Consider the following 13,737-nt stretch of genomic DNA (forward strand, 5'->3'; position numbering starts at 1 on the left):
GTGAGCCATGGCCGCTGAGCCTGTGCGTCCGGAGCCTGTGCTCCGCAACGGGAGAGGCCACAACAGTGAGAGGCCCGCATACTGCAAAAAAAAAAAAAAGGCACTGTGTGGTATCATGCCTGGACTCATTCAAGTTTAGTCGTTAATATTCTTCACAGGGTAGCTCTAACCATCTGCTGGAGCTTTGCCTTCCTCTTGAATCATCCAGTTCCTAAAGGTTGTGGGTGCCCCCTGCTCGATTCCAGAAGGACCCTCTTTGATTCCTGGCCTGGTTCATCCCGTGACTGCCCATAGAACAGCCAGCTCCTGATTTATAGTTGAGATCCTATGGGAAAGCTCCCTCCCCCTGCCATTTCACCTTTGGAACTGTTGTTACACTCTGGAAGATTTTCCAATTACTACATCTAATTACAAGGAAGAATAAATTACTGAAGCAAGTTAAATTATCTTGTGTGTCATAACAGTAATTAACATTCAAATAGGAAACTGCTGCCATTTTTATAAACATCACCAAGTGGAGGCAGCTCCCCTTCGAAAGCAGGAAACAAGAGCGTGCCCCCTCCCTGAAGCCTGGTGTAAGGTCTGGGAGAGTTGCTAGGTTGAATGTTTAGAAAATCTGTCTGGATGAGATTGGTGTAATTGGAGAGATTGATTTTTGAATTGCCCCATTTTCATCTAAATCCTTAGAAATAGCAACTTTCCTCTGCATTTATCATCATCTACTTTCTCCTCATGGTCCTACATATTTTTCTTATCTCTTTTTTTCCCCCATATTTCAAGTAGGACTGGACACCAGTCTGGTCACAAGACATTTTGTGTGCTAGGCTTTGCTTGGAATGCAACTCACAGCCTTTTCAGAATCTAATTTTCGGCAATTCCATGTGCATTCCTTACCTATTCATTGCGCTTCTGCCATGAAAATGTTTATTCTTCTCCTGAGTGGTCTCTTGATTTTACGTTGTGCCTTTGAGCTCCACTAAAGAGTGAACATACCTTTCTTGCTCAATATAGCGTCTAGCCTGGCATTATCATGTCTAGTATTTAGAAATTCTTAATGGCAGTACTGAAGTTGTAAATTCAAAGAGTATAGGAGGAATGCCCTTTAAATTATGTAGTAATGGCGAACAGAGCTAGTACTAGATGGTCTGTAGCTGCTTTTTTTTTTTTCACATCTTTATTGAAGTATAAATGCTTTACAATGGTGTGTTAGTTTCTTCTGTATAACAAAGTGAATCAGCTATACGTATACATATATCCCCATATCCCCTCCCTCTTGCACCTCCCTGCCACCCTCCCTATCCCACCCCTCTAGATGGTCACAAAGCACGAGCTGATCTCCCTGTGCTATGTGGCTGCTTCCCACTAGCTATCATTTTTAGCTGCTTTTAACCTCATTTGGTGAGTAGTGTGTGGGCAGTTAAAACTCAGCAAGGTTTGGGAAGATCATTTTAGCCTGTCGTTAGTTGTTGGGATTATGAATTGCTTTTACTTATTCAATAGACTAATAAGTCTAGAATTTATTTAGAAAACTGACACCATGCCTCTGGGCACAACTCTGCCTTTGATAATAATGATAATAATGAATTATCATTTTTGTTCTTGTTCTTCTTTGAAGTTTACAAACTCTTAAATGATATAAGGATTGTAAGCAATGGGCTCTCATTTAAGAAAGCAGTGATCTTAATATCATAAATAGGTATATCTGATGTTATGAAAGGTTTGACTAAGTCATGGATATAAGCAGAGATCTTTGTACCCTCAGGCCAAATGTGAATCACAGCGGTTCCTACAATATGTGAAGCATAAGCCTGACAAAAATTTCAAAACTTCTCTTCCTTTTACTTTATATTTAAATAGGAATATTTTGTATTTCCACCAATTTTGGTTAAAGTGTGTAATTTGGGGATTCATACCTTATGTTCGTCTGTTATGTGTGTGTTCTTTTTTTTCTGTTTTTAGCTTGAAGTATAGTTAATTTATAATGTGTTAGTTTCAGGTGTACAGCAAAGTGATTCAGTTATATATATGTATGCACACACACACGTATATGCACACATACACATTTTTTTTTCAGATTCTTTTCCATTATAGGTTATTACAAGATACTGAATATAGTTGTTCCCTGTGCGATATGGCAGGCCCATGTTGTGTGTTCTTTTAGCTCAAGAGTGGCTAACCTCACCACCTAAGGGGAAGAGCCAGCATTTACCAGCGTCATTGACAAAAGCCCAATAGAAGTGTTATTCTCATTGCTTTGAAATGTTTTCCTGTTGCTGATTTTAGACCATGTATGTAATTTCTGCTTTAAATAACAAAAAATTACTTTTTGGTCACAGTATCAGTTTTTTTGTTTGTTTGTTTTGTTTTTTTATAAATTTATTTATTTTTTGGCTGCATTGGGTCTTCATTGCTACGTGCGGGCTTTCTCTAGTTGCGGCGAGCTGGGCTACTCTTCGTTGTGGTGCGCAGGCTTCTCATTGCGGTGGCTTCTCTTGTTGCGGAGCACGGGCTGTAGGCGTGCGGGCTCAGTAGTTGTGGTGCATGGGCTTAGTTGCTCCGCAGCATGTGGGATCTTCCTGGACCAGGGCTCAAACCCATGTCCCCTGCATTGGCAGGCGGATTCTTAACCACTGCGCCACCAGGGAAGTCCCCAGTTCAGTTTTAAATGCTGCATTTTTTTTTTTTTTAATAATGTTTTCTCTTTCTGCCAAGGGCTCTGAAAAGCCAAATACGGCCCCAAATTTTGATTCCCCTTTTGGATCTGGATAGCAGTGGGAGGAATTAGGAATGACTTTTATACACTGGCACTCATCAGTGTGGTTGAGGGAGGCTCATTTTGTTTACTGATCTCCAATTTTGCAACTCTGCACTTTGTTTCTGAGACTAAGGGTCATGTAAAAAATAAGAATTATTTTGTGGTTACTGGTAGTGGAGGTTGTGCAGGGTCCTGGAGGAGGCAATTGAAAGGAAAGGGTACTGGAGTGGAATAAAAAATGATCTCCTTAGTGTCTTTGCCTAACAGCTTAAACTGGAAGACTTGTTCCCCATTATCGTGTTGCTTTTGAATAAATACCTTTTCTAAAAGGATCATGGAAGATGTAGTAACTTGGGTCAATGCAAATTGCTTTTCACGGAGAATGTATTTAAGATGGAAACTCCTTTGAATAAATTACATATTTGAAAAAGGTTTCTATTCTGTGTTTTATATAGTATAATACATTTGGAATTTGTGGCTAATTTACACGTTTCATTTGCAATGTATTTAAAAGCCTTCCTCAATGAATAGTTGGTAATTAGGTGATTGACATATTCTCCCACTTGACAATCACACACACCAGTAAATTGCCCTCTATTTTCCAGGAGTATATCCAACAAATATTTGAAACTTCCCTTAGCAATTGTTATTCAGCAAAATTGTAAGGGACTGAAGGATACTTTATTTCTACAAATTGAATGAATGCTCATGCTGTAATGCCCTGTCTTCCTGGATGGTTTATGAAGTACTTCCGGATCTGTGATGGAAAGTGTGGTTCAACTTAAGTAGGTAGATGTGAATATTTATAGCGTTTTAATCTTTAGGTAGTGAAGGGATTTTAGAGTTTAGGGTAAGTCTACAGTGTAAAGGTTACTTAAAAAAAAAAACTAACCTTTTTTTTTTATACATGAATAATTGTTCTTTTAAATCTCAAAGACCAAAGCAATTATTTTGCTTGATTCATAAACTTCTCTCAGGGATGCTTTTTGTTTTGTTTGTGATACTGTCATGTATCAGTCGAAAAGTACTAATTTTATTATCATAATTCATCTTGAAACCTAACTTTAAGTTTTGGTGCAAAAAAGGGATAGTTATCCTGTCACAAAATACCATGACATAGTATTTTTTACTCAAATATGATTTTATAAATAAAATTGATGTTTATGTCTGTATCACCAGTGTCTCTTCTACACGGGTTATATGACTCCTTGAATCATACTCATATTTTTTCCCATACTCTTTTTTAAATTGCATTATAATTCACAGACAATAAGGTGTATAGATTTAGATATAATTTGATGAGATTTGAATATTGATGTGTAGGTATTCATATAACTCACACTCCCATCAGTACATAAAGCATTTCCTTGAGCATAGAAAGTATTATAATATTTTAATTTGTAAAATTATAGTATTCCTATTTTAAAATTAGCAGAGAACCCTGGAGTAGTGATCAGAGAAAACCTCATTTCAGTTTATTAGGTACTTACCAGAGGAAAGCATGATGGAAAAAAACATGTATTAAAATTAACAACTTAATAGTTGTTGAGGCTCTGTTCTTTGCAGGTGTTCTTTTAGCTCGTAGAATAGATCTGCTATTATTAAAAAATATACTCTAAAGTTTAAGATATTTACAGGTGACTACACCCCCCCTCCCCCCAAAAAATTTGTGATTAAAGTAAAATGATAGGCAAGGTGAATCAGGTACATTAAACTAAAAGAAAGGGAGTACAGTATCAATGTCATATAAATAGAATTCAAGATAAAAAGAATTAAATGGAATAAACTTTATATCTTTCATAAAGGAAATAAATCTGGGTGGCTGCTAGGAGGGAGGGAGTTGGGGGGTTGGGTGAAATCCTTGAAAGGATTTAAGAGTCACACACCTCCAGTTATATAGTAAATAAGCCACGGGGTTGTAATATCCAGCATAAGGAATATGGTCAGTTATACGGTAATAACTTTGTATGGGGACAGATGGCTACTAGACTTATGCAGTGTCAAATTAAGGTATGCAAATGTCAAATCATTACTTAGTACACCTGAAACTAACATAATATTTTTTGTCAACTATATTCCCCAAAAAAGGAAATATACTGTTTATTCAGTTATTCTTGAAACATTTATTAAAATTGATTGTTCTTTCAACATAGGCAACATTGAACATTAGTTCAACTGCACTCATTGTTTGGGAACTAAGAAAATGTAACTATTGGACCAAAGTGGAAATCAAAAGTTTTTGGAAAATAAGAATAGAGAATCATAACACTTATAGAAAACAGGCAAAATTGTACTCAGAAATTCATAATTTAAAAATAGTCATTCTCATGTCACAACCATAAAAATGTTCTGGTTTAAAGAAACAAGATTGGAGGGTGATATGGAAAGTACTATATATTTTGCTTACAAAAAAACTCTGAGAAGTCTTTCAATAAGCTCGTTAGAGGCCACAAATACCACAAGGAAAATACAAAGAAATCTGCAAACTTTAAGAAATGATAGAAGGAGATTAATTAGAGAAACATACTATGTTCATAGATGAAGGGCGAAGCATTATAAAGTTGGCAGTCTTTCCAAACTAAATGTTTTTGAGACATTTTTCCAGATGATTATTTAGTGTTCACGTGGAAGAATGAATAGACAAGATAGTGTACTGTTCAGAGCATCCACAAAAAAAGTAGCCTATGAAGATGTGAAAAAAAATTAATCTTACTAATAGTCAAAGAAAGGCAAACAGCGAGACCATTTGGCAGAAATTAACAAGAAATGTTAATGCTGAAATGTTAGCAAGAGCTTAGTAAGGCAGTCACTTGCATATTACTACTATTATTCTGTACATTGATTTATAATTGGTACAACGCAAATTTAGAAATATTTATCCAGTCTAAAATTATTAATTCATAATGATCCTATTTGGTGCAACTAGTAATTGTACTTTTTTTTTTTATGGCAAAACAAGAAAAAGTCCAGCAATGTGGAAGTGGTTAAATGAATTATAAATAAAATTAAAAAGAAGTTACTTAAACTGTTAAGCTTACTTAATAACATGGGAAAATAACCACCGTGCAATATTAGTTGAATGACATATATATAACATCATTCTGATATTTTGTTATCAGAGGTATTTCTGAGAGGGAGGAAATCATAGTACGTAAATTCTTAATTTAGGATGGCACAAAATAATTAATCATCGCCTTTGATAATTAGGAAATATACCCAAAATATTCCTTTTCTTAAGTTGTAAATACCTAATAAACTGAATGTGGTTTTCTCTGATTGCTACTCCATGGTTCTCTGCTAATTTTAAAATTAGGCATATTATAGTATTATAAATTAAAATATTGTAACACTTTCTATGGTCATGGAAATACTTTATGTACTGATGGGAGTATAGGTTACATGAATACCTATCAATTCAAATCTAGTCAAATTATATCTAAATCTATACATGTTATGTTTGTGGATTATAACTCAATTAAAAATAGCATTAGAGGGAAAAGATAAAGTATATATACTGTATATTATAATATGTAGTATATATAGATTCTCTTTTTTCTTCTTTATATTATTCTGTGATTTCTATATCTTCTATAATGGTTAGAAAACAAACAAACAAACAAAATGCAGTACCCAGAATCAAGCTGCACCAAATTCTGGTTGTCATCAAACTTGAAAATCAAAATCATTTCAATAATCTATGAAAAATGAGCTTACTAGGTACATTTTAGACCTTAAGTAACCTGTCATATCTTTAGAGCTGGAGCTCAAACCTGGGACTCCCAGTGCTGTGCATTGTACTATTCTGTTCTTTTTTTTTTTTTTGCGGTACGTGGGCCTCTCACCTCTGCGGCCCCTCCCACCATGGAGCACAGGCCCCAGAAGCGCAGGCCCAGCGGCCACGGCCCAAGGGCCCAGCTGCTCCGCGGCATGTGGGATCCTCCCAGACCGGGGCACGAACCCGCGTCCCCTGCATCGGCAGGCAGACTCCCAACCACTGCGCCACCAGGGAAGCCCCTGTTCTTTTTTAACTGTGAACTGGGACAAGCAAGAATCTTTTGATGTCTAATCCAGGACTTATTGTTATTTATTTGCTTTTCCAGGAACATAATTTTTTAGAGTAGTTTCACTTATTAAGCTTGCCCATTTCATATGTCATATTGCTAGAGGTTTTTCAAAGAAAGAAAGTTTCTTGCAGACTTTCACTAATTTCTCTTCTCTCTACTTGGTAAATTAATTTTGGCATTTTTCCTCTTAAGTTACTAATTTCTGACCACCCCTTCCTTCCTATTCATTTGTTCTAGTATTGCGAACAAATATGAACTTACCCATGACTCTAATTCCTTGGCATCTGTCCTTTGCAGGGTTCATGGATTGAAATCCAAGTTAATTAGTAGGTCAAGGTTTTAATTTGCTGGTGCAGGGGATGTGGGGAAGGACATACATAAGCTTTTAGAAAACCCGGGCTCCCTAAGGAATTCAAGTGAAGTCAGGACTCCATTCCTTACTAAAGCAATGTAAAATGATAGGAAAAATTACAGGTATGAAATTGTATATTACAAATTGAAATTGGACTGGAGTATGTAGTAGGTGATATTGAACCCCTATCCTGGAAGGACCATTATTTATCAAATCTAGGATAGAACTGGAGCATAGAGGCCTTTGTACATTGACTTTGAATTTTTTTTTTTTTTTTGGCTGTGTTGGGTCGTCGTTGCTGTGTGTGGGCTTTCTCTAACTGCGGCGAGTGGAGGCTACTCTTGGTTGCGGTGTGCGGGCTTCTCATTGCGGTGGCTTCTCTTGTGGAGCACGGGCTCTAGGCACGCGGGCTTCAGTAGTTGTGGCTCGCAGGCTCAGTAGTTGTGGCGCACAGGCTTCGTTGCTCCGCGGCATGTGGGTTCTTCCCCGACCAGGGCTCGAACCCGTGTCCCCTCCATTGGCAGGCAGATTCTTATCCACTGTGCCACCAGGGAAGCACTGTACATTGACTTTGGATTGGTGTCACATGTTATACCGAATGCTCCTTTCTAAAGAGTATGCAAAGCGTAATAGCAGTAACATAGACTTGGCAGAAAGACGCATATGACTCTTGGATGTGAGCAGGTGCATTGCTTGACATGATTCCTCTGGGTGCGATGACGTTTCTCTTTGTATGGAAAGGAGAGAGTCTTGATGCTTCTCAGCCATATATGATGGTTTATTGTTCTCGCTCACAGTGATGGATAGACATTTCAAAGAAATCACAGTTGTAAAATACAGCAGCCTGCAAACTTTCTCCATCTTTTCTGTTCTATGGAATGTATGATGGGACAGAAGGTTTGGTCCTTGTTTACTGTTTGTGTCACTAAACTGTCTTCACAGATGTGGGTTCTGCCTTCCGTGCCACAGTGTAAGAATGCTTTTCCTATGTTGTTAAAAAGGTGTAAAGAACAATATTTTGTCTAACGCTTTTCATTATTTTGAGACTATTTTATACTTAACATGGGGGGAAAATACTGACTTCCTCCCTGGAGTTCATCTTCCCCTCGCATGGCTGAATGTGGAAGAGGTTCATGCATTTCCCCCAGCTCTATGGGAATACACATGTAATTACATGGAGGTGCTATCCCTACAAACTGTATTGATTGTTGACACATTTTATTGTTCTTACTTTGTGTTGGACACTATTGTTAAGCATATTACATTGATTCCATTATTTACTGTTCACCACACATCCATGAAGTTTACTATTACTGTCTCCATTCTACAGGTGAGAATCTGTGGCTCAGAGAGGTAGCTTTGTCAAGGTCACATAGGTAGTAAGTTGCAGAGTGAACCCAAGCAATCCGATTTCAGAACATAACCTCTTAACTACTACACTGCTAATGTCTCGTTTTGCATCTTGTCTGCTTAAAGCAGTATGTTTAGAGACAAGTATTAGAGTGCCTTGCGTAAAAATGACTAAAAGACAAACAATCCAATTAAAAAATGGGCAGGGCTTCCCTGGTGGCGCAGTGGTTGAGAGTCCGCCTGCCGATGCAGGGGACGCGGGTTCGTGCCCCGGTCTGGGAAGATCGCACATGCCGCGGAGCGGCTGGGCCCGTGAGCCATGGCCGCTGAGCCTGCGCGTCCGGAGCCTGTGCTCCGCAATAGGAGAGGTCACAACAGTGACAGGCCCGCGTACCAAAAAAAAAAAAAAAAAAGGCAAAGGGCTTGAATAGACATTTCTCCAGGGAAGTTATACAAATGGCCAATGAACACATGAAAAGATGCTCAACATCATTAGTCATTAGGGAAATGGAAATCAAAACCGCGGTGAGGTACCACTTAACATTCACTAGGATGGCTATAATCAAAACAATGGAAAATCACAAGTGTTGGTGAGGATATGGAGAAATTAGAACCCTTGTACATTTTCTGGTAGGAATGCAAAGTGGTGCAGCCACCGTGGAAAACAGTTCCTCTAAAAAAATTAAACATAGAATTATCATGTGACTAAGTGATTCCACTCCTAGGTATATACCCAAAAGAACTGAAAACCAATACTTAACAAATATATTTACACATATGTTCGTAGCAGCACTATTGCCAAAAGATAGAAACATCCCAGATGTTCATTAATGGATGAATGGGTAAATCAGTTGTGTTATTTCCATACAATGGAATATTTTTCAGCCATGAAAAGGGAGAAGTGCTGATGCATGCTACAACATGGATGAATCTCAAAAACATTATGCTAAATAAAAGAAGCCAGACACCAAAGCCCACGTATTGTATGATTCCATTTATATGAAATATTCAAAATAGATAAATCTACAGAGATAGAACTCGGATTGGTGGTTGCCAGGAGTTGTGGGAAGGGGGAATCGGGAGCAACTGCTTAATGGGTACAGGGTGTCCTTCTGGGGTGATGAAAATGTTTTAGAACTAGGTAGAGGTGGTGCTTGTACAACATTGTGAATGCACTAAATGCTACTGATTTGTTCATTTTCAAATGTTAATTTTTTTGTAATGTGGATTTTACCTTAATAAAAAATTAAATGAAAATGACTAAGCTATCCCCCATCCCCTGGCCTGCAGTTATTGCTGCTTTTATGGAGCACATGCTCACATGTTCTGTGGCAGAGCAAGGCAGGCAAGCACTGTCCCCAGCACACATTATGCTGAGTACTTAACATATGCAGGGCACAGTGATTGACATGGTTCCCAGGCTCTAGGATCCTACCATCTCCAAGAATTAACAGAGGGGCGGACAAATATGAAGACTCTGCGTTTATTGAGCTGACACTCGGTAAATAAAGGACTTACATTTTGGGTAAGCAAGGAACTAATATGCCTTTTCTCACAGTGAGAAGTAAGAAGGGAGTCACAGGGCTTCAAGCATGTTCAGACAGCGTGATGTTATCTTCTAATTAGGGTAGGTTTCAGTCATGCATACTGGGACAAATGATTCAGGTGAGAGAAATGCTCCTGAAATGACCCTATGCACCTCTGTACTTTTATCTTCCTGAGTGTGAAGGGAGCCTACTGGTGTGTGGCCCGGGGTAGCTTGTGCCCAGAGATCCTTCCTGTTCAGTGCAGGTCTTTGATGTTCTCAGGTGCTTTGCTAAGTTGCGCAGAAGCTTTAAATATACGCTGCATTCATCTCCACAGTATCCCTGAGGAGTTGAAAAAAAATAGATAGTACTTTTCTTAAAAAAAAAAAAATAGAAGGACAACTTGGGACACAGCGAGGGGAAACCGCTTGCCTGAGGTTAGGTAACTGGGCTGCGCCTCGCAGTGCATGAACCTGGTCTCGCTGAATTCCTCACCTCTTCAGTTCACATGTACGCGTGTGGATGTCCTCTTTGGTTACTGAACTTGTTGATTCGGCAGTATCTACATTTCCAGGTTTTTAACCCCACACTTGGAGTTATAAATGGAAATGTTTTATTTAAAAATGTGCGAATCATTGTGTTACCCAAGTATTTCTGCCTAGTTGGACAAATTTTATATGTCCCTCTGTTAAGTAAATTTATTAATCAAACTATAACCCACCTTCTCCTCTCTCGAACTTCCCATTCACTGTTACCAGTTGTTAAGTAACCAAACCTAAAGTACATGTTCCTGTCTCTGGGGGCCTCTTATATTTGCACTGAATCTTGCCTGAGAATTTACCTGGCCTTAGGCATTAGGTAGGAGATTCTTTCAACTTTTAATTGTCTACTTCTGCTCCGCACCCCACCGTTGCTCCCATCAGCATCTTTCCTCCTCCTGTCCCTCAATTCCCAGGGGAAAGGATGTCTCCTCCTGCTTTCTAGATTCCACTGTTTTTTATTCTTTCAAGGACCTCACTCCACCAAGTTATTCTCCATTATTTTCTCTTTTCAGCCTTTACATGTGGTTATTTTAGGAAGAGAGGAAGAGAGAGAGGAAAGAAGGGAGGGAAAAAGAAAAACTCTTCTGCCCCACCTGTTTCTCTACGTATCTTTGAATCAGTCTCTTCTTTCACAAAAAACTGAAATTGTCTGCACTCTTAGCCTTCACTTCTCACTGGCTCACCTGCCCAGTGCAGTCTGATGTTCAGGTCCGTTAATTCCATTGAAACCACTCTAGTTGGTGTCACCAACAGTCTTCATGTTGCTCAATCCAGTGAGTACTGGGTCCTCTTTATATTTAACTTTGTGACTGTGTGTGTACTATGCATGGCTCCTCGAAATGCTTTTTCCTGGTTTAAGAGACACCATACTCTCCCAGTTTACTTCCTACATCACTACCTTCCACGTTTGTGGGCTCGTTTCCACTCTTCCTTTGTTCTCAACACACTCTTTCTGGGCGACCTCATTAATTCGCATTTACTGTCTAAGTGTGACTGATCCCCAAAGTTCACCTGTGTTTTAATTACCTTTTTTTTTTTTAACATCTTTATTGGGGTATAATTGCTTTACAATGGTGTGTTAGTTTCTGCTTTATAACAAAGTGAATCAGTTATACATATGTTCCCATATCTCTTCCCTCTTGCGTCTCCCTCCCTCCCACCCTCCCTATCCCACTCCTCCAGGTGATCACAAAGCACCGAGCTGATCTCCCTGTGCAGTTTGTTTGGTTTTTTTTTTGCGATATGCGGGCCTCTCACTGTTGTGGCCCCTCCCGTTGCGGAGCACAGGCTCCGGACGCGCAGACTTAGCGGCCATGGCTTACGGGCCCAGCCGCTCCGCGGCATGTGGGATTCTCCCGGACCGGGGCACGAACCCATGTCCCCTGCATCGGCAGGCGGACTCTCAGCCACTGGGCCACCAGGGAAGCCCTGAACTCTTTTTTCATCCCGGTCCCATTAGTGCTGCTGCCGCCTATGTTAAGTAGAAAGTCAGAATGTTTTCTAAGAAACTTTCCTTCTCTTTCTCCCTCCCCCCCCCCCCCCCCCGCCCTGGCCCCCTGACTTTTTTCACATGGAAAGAGGAAAGGATTAAGCATAAAGTGTTTGGCTTACTGGGCCTGGGCATCATGGCACTTGAAAATGTCAGATTGTTACCTGAAAACTGGGTTCCCCTCTTGGTGGGTGTCAAGCCAAAAGACACAACCAAACCAAAGAGCAGGAGAAGGAAGGATTTACTACTTGCAGCAAGTAAGGAGAGCACCAGAGATCTTTCCCAAAGCAACGTCTCCCAGAACAGCAAGATTGGGGAAGCTTTAAGCTAAGGGTACATGCATAGTCTGAAGGGGCTGAGCAGAGGAGAATTCAGCATTGAATTGGGGCAAAGGTTGCCAGAGTCCAAGCTTTACTTGATTAAAGTCATTGAAGGTTAGAAACAATCATCATTCCTTGGGTTCTGACCAGTCTGGGGTCTCCTCCACCTGGACGGGGGCCTTAGATCCTGCAGAGCTCAAGATATATATCCGATTGTTATGTATATCCCTTGAGGAGGAACTAGGACTCTGTTTTATCGCTGAACGATTGTTTCTTGGCTGCTTTTCCTTTGTTCCTGCATTCCCTCACTTCCCTTAAGACCATTCATTACTGAGACCTGTTCAAGGGCAAGCATGGTGACCAGGCTTAGATCACAGAATGGCTTAGGCCAAAAATGGCTTCTCTTCTGTCAAGAGAGCCATGCCTGATTCTCTTTCTCTGGGAACCTCCTACCATATCTGTTCAAAAAATCTCTAAAATAGCCCCTCACCTCAAGAGAACAGCCTTATGTTTACACCATCCTCCTTCAAGCCCTTTTCAAAGGGACCTGTTGGGAAAAACGAGCTCAACACTATGTTTACATTTAAACTTTGTGCTCTGAATTGACTCTGCTACGGTGGGGGTAGAAGAGGAGGCCCCCGAAGAGAACGTGAACTAAATCAGGGAAAGTACCTTCTCTCCTGAGTATTCCTTTTATTTGGAGGATCTCTTCTTTAGATCTCTGAGTATTTGGTCTTCCATTCTTGGCGATTCTGACTTTCCTAGGACCTTCTGTCAGTACCCTCTACCCTGAGGTCCTGACATGTGGCTGAAGGTGACTTCCCTGAGCCTGTCCCAGCACTGCAGGGGGCACTCTCAGTCGGACACAGCGGGCCTGATAACATCCAGGTCTCATAGGTCTTTTCTTTCCATCTCACTGTCATTTTTTCTTGTTGTTATTGTTGCACTTGTTCCTTTTATAAAGTGACAGCAGCTGAATTTGTTTATCAAGATGCTTACGTGTTCCCTTGTAAAGGGTGTCTAAGTTAATAAACATTGAGCAAAGCCAGCTAATCTGAATTTGTGTTTTTACTGAGAGCACTCTAATTAAACACAGGCTTATAAAATGTCAGCCAGACCCTTACGCCTCTTGGAAAATCTGATCTTTTTCCCAGTCTAGTAGGCTGAGACATGATTGCCTTTATTTCCAAGCTCAGAGGGATATAGGTAAACAAAGATTAGAATGGCCTTTTGGTGAATATGCATAAGCCTATAAAATACAAGCATAAATTGATTAAAGAGCAATAAAATTTTGTTCTACTTCATGAATGCTTAGCAGCATTATAAAGACATGAACATA

At 39.7% G+C, this 13,737-nt stretch overlaps 1 protein-coding gene across 2 annotated transcripts in view; it reads left to right on the top strand.

The window, feature by feature from the left end:
* SMYD3 (SET and MYND domain containing 3) overlaps positions 1-13,737 on the top strand; it is a 711,390-nt gene that overhangs the window by 329,808 nt on the left and 367,845 nt on the right. The gene's annotated exons all lie outside the window — the stretch shown is intronic.

Source organism: Grampus griseus (assembly GCF_964374135.1).
Source record: "Grampus griseus genome assembly, chromosome: 1".
In the NCBI taxonomy this organism is placed as follows: Eukaryota; Metazoa; Chordata; class Mammalia; order Artiodactyla; family Delphinidae; genus Grampus; species Grampus griseus.